The sequence below is a fragment of the Seriola lalandi genome, unplaced genomic scaffold (assembly GCF_002814215.2).
Source record: "Seriola lalandi dorsalis isolate HSWRI2012SDOR001 ecotype SW California unplaced genomic scaffold, Sedor1 jcf7180002053798, whole genome shotgun sequence".
Lineage (NCBI taxonomy): Eukaryota > Metazoa > Chordata > Actinopteri > Carangiformes > Carangidae > Seriola > Seriola lalandi.
In genome coordinates, this window is record NW_019524351.1 from 225,392 (window position 1) to 235,803 (window position 10,412).

At 40.6% G+C, this 10,412-nt stretch overlaps 1 protein-coding gene across 1 annotated transcript in view; it reads right to left on the reverse strand.

Annotated features, from left to right (window-relative positions):
* Positions 1–8,680, reverse strand: part of mpp7a (MAGUK p55 scaffold protein 7a) — a 135,420-nt gene extending 126,740 nt beyond the window's left edge. Inside the window, exon 1 of the mRNA XM_023401876.2 lies at positions 8,489–8,680. The gene's annotated coding sequence lies outside the window, so the exon portion shown is untranslated. The remainder of the gene's footprint in view (positions 1–8,488) is intronic.
* Positions 8,681–10,412: the final 1,732 nt, after the last annotated feature.

Consider the following 10,412-nt stretch of genomic DNA (forward strand, 5'->3'; position numbering starts at 1 on the left):
GTGAGGCTCAAATTATGGCAGCTACTCATGTTTATGTATTATTCATGCCATGAAAAGACAGATTTTGCACATTTTACTAGCAAAACGGATTAGTATTAACTGGCAACTTAAAATAAAATACACACAATTAAATATTAGTTTCAGTTCAGGTACAGTGGCTGAGAGAGCCCATCAGACCAGAACTAAAGAAAAAACATGCAAATAGAAAAAATGGAGAAAATATCTTCACCAATTTGACAACACATACAGTATGTTACCATTAGAAAAAAAAAACACTGCAAATACAGAAGACACAAGAAACATCCATCATTAAGAAACACACTAGAAATATAGAAAACACAAGCAAATACTGAAATTTTCTGAGTCTTACACAACAGACATTAAAAACGAATGAACGCACGCAGATATGCAACATGCCGAAGTCAGTTGTTCATTAGCAATGATGAAAAATGTGCTAACAATATTTCCTCTATGATAACTATTTTAACAATAACGCCTTTGGATCACACGCACAGTGGCAAAAGCACAAGTGTAAATGATGCAGTTAATGATGGCTGATTTCATTTATCAGTTACAGTATCAGGCTCCTGCTATTTTGAATGCTGGCACATTGGCACAATGTCATGGCTCACTGGGACACTTGAATAGAACAGAGCCAGTGTTACTGTTATTAATAACATCCCTGCTATGACAAGTCAAAATGCCTGAATCATGGGGCCTTTGCTGTGTGATGCAGGGTCACTACAGGGGTTCCATTAGGTCTAGCGTCACATTTAAAACAACTGTAACATTTTCACTTGCATTAGCAGAAGTGCTCTTTATCTCAGGTGAGGTGAAGCACCTTCACTATAAAACACTGCAGGACGCCCCTCCTGCAGATATTGGCTGTAAATCTACCAAGAGCCTTTTAGAAAATTACGACCTGAGATTTAGCCTATGGAGGTTTTGCTGAGTGACAATTAAAGGTTATTAGTAAAATACTAAAAACAGTTTAATAGTAGCTCAAGTATAGAAAAGCCAGTTAATAAATCTTTACTTTTCAAAACCAGGGTTACAACGTGCTGCAAAAGGAGCAAAAAAAAAACAATGACAAAAGCAAAAGAAAACATAATTCAATCAAAAACAAGAAATAATATTAAAAGAATAAAAGCTAAAGAGGAACAAATCAGAGCAGGAAGAATCAATAAAAAGAGGAAAGTAGGACTTGAGACTGGTGTTCCCTTGTTCTCATGACCTCAGAGGCCTAGTGGATATATATGGGGTCAGTAATTCATGGATGTGTGGTGGTGCCAAGTTGTGCAAGGCCTTGGCAGTAATTAGGATGATTATGAATCCAATCCTAAATTTGAAAGAGGGCCAGTCTAGTGAGACTGATACCGAGGTGATATGAGAACACTGTTGGCTCTTATTGTACAGTGCATTACAATAGTCCATAAGGAGGAGGAGTGTGTCATTTCCTCTTTTGATCAGTTGGAAGTTTCTGTTGGGTTCTTACGACATCATGGACAATTTGCAGAGTTTTCTGTTGTATGTTTAAAATTGGTGAATGTATTTCTTAATTAGCTTTCATCATACTTATTTCCAGCGTATTTTTGTTTTTGTTTTTGCTGAATGCAACACACGTTGTTAAACAGGTGTTCAGTACGTTTGCCTGGGTTTTCTTAAGCTACAGTGTCTTCAGCTCTCTGCCACCATAGTCTAGTAAGCATTAATGCTAAAACTCATTTTTTTCACCAAATCTGACAAAACCTTACAGACCTAGAATTACAACTGAATCACTGAGACTGTAACACACCAGTTAGTGGACATGAATGGTGGAGGATAATGGACAGTTTCATACAAAAGTAACCGGATTAACAGGGAATCAAGTATATCACACAGACCCTATCCCCTTGTCTACCATCATCCAGAGTGAATAATTTTAATCACATCATACAGCATCAGAGAGTGAAGGTTGCACAGTCAGTGGTTCAAATAGGCTGTTGTGAAGGGGTTTTTCACAGACAAATTGCTCTAATTGCGCTCAATGAGCAACGAGGGAATAGGCACAGACTGGGTCTATGCTGGTCTAAAGATGAATGGCGGCCTGTCTGATACATGAACACACAATCATACACAGAGAGGCTTGAGAACATGTTTTCAAGTTAAAAAACAAAAGTGTGCATTTACACACAGAGACCTCCCTTTTCCAATAATTGATGTGTTGTGGAGTGTAGCAGAGAGGAAAATAAGGGGCAGAGAAGTTAACAGGCAAATGAAAATTCAGCCCCAGGGGGGGGCCTGCAGCCAGAAGGATGTAGTGGGAAACACAGGAACAAGTGTACAGCGCTAAAGCTGACACTACTTGAGACGCCCTATACACAAAGGGGGGATTTAGCGTGTGAAAGGCAGTGTTGCTGTGTGGAAGGTGTCCTTGCCAACTGACAGAAAACAGGCAGCTAGAGAAAACCCTCTTTAGATAATCAGCACTATTCTGATGGGCTCAAGGCCTCTAAAAGACCCCACCCACCGAAACAAAGAACCAAACATACCACATCACTCAGGCTTCCCTATTTCTTCTCTCCTGTCTCCTGCCAGTCATCAAATCAATCCTCGTACCACAGCCATTCACTGAGTAAACGTGTTGAATGACATTATAAATTACAAGATTACAAAGCATCAGAAAGGTAAGCAACACTTTACCATCTGCTCCTTCTCTCTTTGTTGCATTCGACATCAAACATTACTGCAGCTGGGAAACCAAGAGGAGTCATGTGGTGAAAGTAGGATGCTTTACCTGAGGGGTGATCCCTAACATCAAGGCAGCAGAAGAAGGTAGAGGGGGGGCTTATAAGGGTCAGACAAAAAAAACAACTTCCAACATTAGGTCCACTTTTCATGTGGCCTTAACATCCAGAAACTGTGACCATTAGACTTCTAAAACTTGAACAGATAAAGTTGCGTTCCTCTCTGTTATTTGATATCAGCAAAGGCTCTCACAGCAATAAGGAGCAGATGGTGGTGAAATCAGAGTGTAATGTGTGTTATACAACACAACTGTGTTTTTATTACCCTTAGATTAATTACTATAAGCAAAATTGGTCATCCTTAAAGATCAACAGAAGTCACACACACACGCACACATACACACACACACACACACACACACACACACACACACACACACACACACACACACACACAGTGTATGGTAACCAAGCTCCCAGAGCACAAATATCAACACAAGCTACATGAATATTGTGGCCCATCAATACAGCACCGGATACTCATCACTGACAGATGACATAGATCCTCTCATGCTGATGGTGCAGACTTGAGGCTGCGGAGTCAGGTGGCAAAGATAGCAAGTACTTATTTGTTCTGTGCCCTTTGCTCAAATCTACTACGTTTTACATTATCCAGAGACGTCCTTAAGTCAGTTTTCATCACCATGATCATACAATAGTAGCATAAACTACACAAATCAGTTGCTGTGATTTTACTGGACAGAACCACAAACAAGTACACACACTTTGGCCTATTTAAGTTCCGTTTGCTCCAAGTGTGTTGAATTATTCACAGGGCTACCATAAGGGGAATAGGGATAGTAATGCTAGGCAGGGGCCATGCATGGAAAACCCTCATAAATAAAACAATATTGACAAATAAGGTTGACGTCAGTCATGTCATCCCATGCCTCGGTATGTAAGGGTATAGCCTTCACTGACTACTGATAATTAGTCATAAACAAATTTGTTACCAGCATACAGTGTGCCTCCATGTGTTTGTGCAGCAGTTACTTTTACACAATGTTTTAGCTTTAAACAACAGACTACAAACCCTTCAAACATCTCATCTGCAAGCTTGTGATCTAGGCATTTTGTGTACACAGTATACCCACAGCAATAGCTCGTTGTACAAGTTCATGTTTCAGGCTTTCAATACAAACCATGTTGTTAGGCTATAGATGTAGCTGCATAAGAAGATTGTTGTTCTTTACAACTGGAGCATTGCACTCCTTAACAGTGAATGTCTTAGAACAGGAGTGAAACAGTGTCCCTTAACAAAACACCACACTTTCATACCACTCATGTCTGCACCAATATATAGTAACACATTATAGCATAACCTTCTCCCTGGGGAGTCAGGGTCTCACTTGCTTTCCTATACCCAGTACTTTTATTAATGCTACTGCCGTTCACTTAGTCTCTCTGCTTTCTCCATCAAAAGACGACCTGCACAGAGTCATGAGGGCAGCATGCCTGCATGGTGAGCACAGCGTTTTATGTACATGAGCTGGAATATAACGCAGCCAGCATCGGTGTCTGATGGCTGACTACTGCTGGGTGGGCTCATTCCAGCGCAGCACTGCAGAGGCTTAGGTGGTGCTGAGAGAAACCCTACACCTCTGTAGGGCAGGCAGGGGCAAAACAACGCAGCATCACTACTGGTGATGCTTATCAACTGTGACCCTGCCAAGTACATCACTTTAATCTCTCTGTCTGGGATCAGTAGTGCAACAGCAGGCTCACAAGTACTATGCAGACTCGCAACAGAGATTAGTAATACCACGGAGCAAGATGGTGATTATGCATGGACAGAAGGATGGATGGATGAATAGATGGATGAATGGAATGAGTGGCAAATAAGTGGTTTGGTGAGCACTAGAATCAATGAAAGATCAGTTTGATGAATGGAAGGGTGAATGGATGGAAAGACAAATGTGTCAGTGGGCATAAGGATAGTTGGATGGACAGATTGTCCAGCCGTCTGTAAATATACAGCTCACTTCAGCAGAATCATAACTATGAGTTCCTCTATGAGTAAAAGTAGTGATGAGCCAAGGCAGATTGATTCAAACATGATCTTTTCCACTGACAGCAAATTTGTTCTTGTAGTTCCTGGAAGTTTGCTTTCATGATCTTATCATGTTTTAGCTCTAAATTTCAAAACAAAAGACTACAAAACTCTGCAGCTCATGGGTGAATCATGGGAAACCTTTAAAGACCTCAGACAAAAATACATCAAGCAGTACAAAAATATTCTAATCTGTCTGTCTTTAGACTTTATAACTGGACTAAGCTACTGCAGCCACACGCTTGTATTCATATTTCATATGTTGCAAAGTTTAGCAATGGCTGGTAGTAAAATAGGTTCACCTCAATATGTCAGGAGGCAGTGCTCAGAGACCTGAGCTCATAAAGCGCGCAATGCTTGATGAAGAGGCACTGAACTCATTAAAAGCTAATGCTGTCGAAACAGAGTCAGTTATTTAGAGATGAAAAAGCAACATGACAACCTCATTACATTCTCTGGCTGTTTTAGTCTTTTGCTTAACTTCAGTACCAGAATGACCACATTCTGTTGTTGGCAAGTTTCTTGACTTGCTGACGTGTACAAAATACTGAACAATTTGACTGCTTTGCAATAAAAACAAGAATGGAAATTTGACTTTTGTCCACAGTCAAATTGTACAGGAACTAAAGCAATTGCTCAATTTAGCCGTAGTCACCTTTAAGATAAATTAATATTAGTGCTGAGTAAGTAGACAAGGTGACTGAAGTTACGGTTTCACTTCAGACGGGGCAATTTCCTGTGATTCTGAGTTACTGATAGTGATCCAAGCTAATGCTTGGATTAAGAGTCTTAAGCCACTGTATCCCACCCACCCTTAAGCTCCAAGAAAATAGCCTTTCTGCTGACTAGCAGTTATGGAAGCCAACGCTCGGCTTTGTCCATGGCTATGAACAGAGCAATGGCCTGCTGACAGGTTTCTCATCAACACAAACCAGGCGGTTGCAATGACAGGAAGCATTTGTCTCAATCAGCAGGTTGCTCATATTCATTCTGGAAGTTGAGCCCTGCGCACATAGCATTCTTAGTTCCCACACCTCCCTCCCCCTACTCGATGACCCTCCACGCCAGGAACAAAACCCCGGGAATGTGAGCTATGCAGAGCTGCAGCTCGGAGACACCTGTTCAGACAGCCAACTCAGGGCAAAGCTTCCTACGCTGTGCCTTGTCTGAGCCGCTGCATCCAACCCCACCCTGACCTCAGCTGCCTCCATATACACACACACCTCAGCACTGTGTGCATTAAAATAAAGAAAAAGGCATCATTTTCAGTCCAGCAATGAATCATTTCAGGAGGCAACAGCAGCTATTAACACCTTGTATTTTAACTTCAATCAACAGTGAAGAGTCTGTAAAGTGAAAGCATAATGCAGCCATCACAGACTTGTTATAATGTTAAGATGTTGACCTCATAAACCAGAGATTATGAGCCCAAAACAGTTATAACCAAAGTCTCCTAAGAGACCCTCCCTGCCCAGTTGGAATTCAGACTGAAGGCCTCCCACCTTTTTCTAGGCAAGATTTAAAAGAAGAACTAGGCTATTCCCACTGAGAGCAAAGGAGCTGGCCAAAACTGCAGACAAACCATTGAGGTTTCAGAGTTTACACAGAGAAATGTCGGCTCTCTGGAGATTCCCCTCTGTGGCATTCAAATACAAGGGAAAGAAGCTCATCCAAGCTTTTTCTCACAATCACAGCACCATAACAATTTTGGGGATGGGACCAAAAAGAAACAAAGACAACTAGAATGGCACTCAGTAGAGCGCATACCTCTGCCAAGGCCAAACACTCCTACGCACATCTGTCAGATCGAGATTATTATCTGGATTGGCACCAAATTGTACAAAGTCATAGATCTCAATACCATTAATATGTCTGATATTTTAAAACAAGATCCAGACATTACTTCCTGAGAAACTGACGAACAAATCAATAGTTGCAATGTTAAGGAAAGTGATAAAAAATTCCTGGATCCACCCCTTTAAACTCCAAAACTTTTATGGGCTCTTCCCTTGCCCAACCCCCACCCCTCCTCCAAGTTTGGTTCAAATTGGTTTGGTACTTTTCTTGTAATCCTACTGACAAACAAACATACCAACCACAAGGGCACTAAGAGACAGCAGACTTCTACAAAGGCCAGTGTCAGACAACATATACCAGACCTCATAGAAAAAAAATCATATTGATAATGGGTTCTTCCCTGGCCCATGCAACATCCCTCTACCAAGTTTGGTGCTAATCGCTTCAGTACTTTTTGAATAATCCTGCTGACAAATAAACCGACACGAGTGAAAACATAACCTCTTTGGCAGAGGTAATGAATGGTGGGACATTATGTGGATACCACACATGGCAAGCCAGTGAAGTTTCAAACTGATATTTGCAATATTACACAACAGATCTTGATTAAACATTTTGATATGCTGAATAACAATGAAATGCAGCTTTGCATTCGCTTGATTAGTGTGATCTGTAAAGATGCTCCTTCAAGCTACAGTTACACAAGCCAATACATTCTTTTTCTCAAGCCCCACACTTCCTCTGCTAAGTGATGGCTATGTGTGCATTCAATAAGTATGCAGACTGTAACTGTCATGAGGAACAAATGACTCAATGGAATGAAACATAATAGCATTTCCATTTTCAAAAAATTACTCCTGACATCTTGTGCCTCTCTGAATTTTTACCACATTAAGAAATGGATAATATTGTGGCTTTTGGGAGGGTTATTAGGCAATTTCATCTTGAAGTAAAGATACACAGGAGTCTGAGCAATATCATGTGACAAGGCCTCATTCATATCATGGCAGAGCAATAATGGTTATGAAAGAATTTTGGAAAACAAAAACACATGGTGCCCTGTGTCATTATAATATACAAATTCAAAGTATGCAAAACAAGTGGCTGAGTTGGGATGTGATGGAAGCTAGCCAATTGCTGAGTCTCCAGTGAGCCGCCAGCTCAGCTCAGAGGCTTGGCGCTGTCAGCCAGTGACAAGCTCCGTGTCATCACACTTGACTCTGCAGGGCACAAGGGCTCTGTATTCCCCCCGGCAAAGCTGCATGGGCATACTGTACTTCCTGGAGAGTCTCGGCTTTGGGTGTGGGTGTTTTGTGGAAGTTGAGGGTTGTGTTACGAGGAAATTTTGCCATTGTTTTGGATTTTGTGTAAATGTTAGCATACCTAAACTATAATTTCATTTTGTTTACAAGTGTAAGCTATGCGGTCCATGGAGGTTCCACCGTAGCCTACCATTGCAATTACGAAACATTATGTTAGCCCTGCACTAAGCTGCTTTCACTTCACCAGTCCTCAATACAAGACGTCATGGGTGAGCGTTCATTGAAACGTACACCACTACAAAGCCATTAGTGTAAAATTTTGGGGTGTGAATAAAGTCTTACATAGAGCATAAAGTTAGTTTTCTACTGAGTAAAAACCTTTTGAACGTGAAGACCAACGGCTAAGCTCACATACGGTTACTTTATATCATGAACCTGAGCTCACACACCGTACTGTAGCTCTGTATTCCCCATAAAAGCATAATGATATTGAATTAATTTCGAAATTTCCCACGGGAACTGCCTTTTTGTTTCCATTGGCTTGACCACTGTGAAGATAAGTTCTTAACAAGATACAATATGTTGGTACTCACTTTGCATCGGAGGTCGGAGTTAAATGGTGTGTTGTTGGTCAAAGTGTACTCCAACGGTTCCTTCGAGAACAAAACTTTTCAGTTTGTTTATTTTTCACTTTAAAAGCCGTGATTTGTTCCCCCCGTTTATCCACCGTAACTCATCCCCGCTCTCTGTGCCTACCTCTTGGACACAACCTTTCAAAATGTTACGCCTCGGCTTCTTCACGAGACAGATAAAGTGGTCTGTCAGGGCGCTGACTTGGAAACGGTTTGTTTTCTTAGAAACAACGTTAGCGTGAGCGTATGCGACGACACAACGCTGATCTGAGATCTGCACAAAACGGGGCTTTTACCACAGAGGCCGCCCAGTCTGTCCCCTCATTGGTCAGAATTCTTTAGAGCGTGTTCAGTCTTTTGATGCTGTTTCGTTATTGGCTTGTAGTTCTGTCAATCATCAGCTAACGCTTCCATTGTAAATTTGCTTATCCCCCGACAGGAGAAAACAAAACAACCACACTGTGGCATCATAATTCTTCGAGAAATAATGTTTATAGACACATGTAAATATTTATAAGAAACTGCAATTCACAAAATAACTTCTGGGGATTCTGAGTTGCTATTCTATTTTAAGACAGGTTTTAAGACAGCTTATTTGCCTTCAGTTAGGCCTGTTAATTACAACACCAATTAGATCTGTTTCAATTTCAAAATGTATTTACTTTATAGTTTTTGGGCCAGACAGACCCTAATTTCAAACATACCTCAGAGCAACGCTTGCACAAATGTTGGAGTATCTGTCAAGCTTTAGCCTTTTTATATTTGGAAAATCTCCAAATAGTTATGACATCCCTTATAGGTGGAATGAAGTGAACTCGAACTTGACTTTATTTTAAAATAATAATAATTTTATCTTATTTAGGAGAGGTCAGGTAATGCAAGTCGGTATTAGTTGGGTGAGTTTTGTTGTTTTAGTACTAGAGATATAAAAGTAGTTTGATATCTCCCCCTACAGGTCATGATTAAGAAAGAAAGCAACAAGTGGTCAAGGACCGGAAGAGGCACTTTGTAAAGGATTGAGCTGATTCTAAGACTCTTTTAACAAATTGATAAATTAATAAGAACGTGTCTTAAAATAGCTAACAATAGACTGTTGTTTCTTTTCAGTCACCTTCAAGAGTGTGTAATCCTACTGAAATCATAGTCATAGACTCCTAGAATAGAATCTTATATTATTGTAAGACTGAGCACAGACTCACAAAAATCTGTTTCTTTGTCTGTCTGTCTGTCTGTCTGTCTGTCTGCCTACCTGCCTGTCTGTGTGCCTCTCTGCCTGTCTATCTGCCTGTCTGTGTGTGTGTGTGTGAACAAGTTCCAGAAACGTACTAACAATAGATGCACCCCCTTTCGTGCCCCCTTGTCCCCACATTAAAGTGCGTTGTGTGCCAAAACGCTGAACTGCAGCTTCTTTTGTGCTCGGCCTGGGATATGATGTGGGACATATTGTCTGGGAACAATGGAGCCCTGCAGCCCTCCTCTGACAGATACTCACTCTGAACCATTGATACAACCTTTTCAAAGCCACAAAATGTGAAGAGGCTGTTTTGCATGCATACTCAGTTTCATTTCATATGCCAGAGTGTAGACTTGTAAATGGTCATTATACCACTACAGTGCTTCCCATTTGATGAATTTGTGGTTCTCTTTAATGATTCACAAGGATTATATATTTTTTACAATTTCTTGTTATGTCTGTATACTATACCTGTATCATACACTTACTGCTACTCGTATGCCTAATGGTATGTGTAGATTTTATTCATTTCAATTCAGTCTATTTTAGTAGCTACAATGGAAATACTAAACGACAATTTGACCTCTTTGTCATATAGAATTAATGTAAGAATGGAAATTGTGCCTTTAAAAAAAGTAATTTTGTGGGATT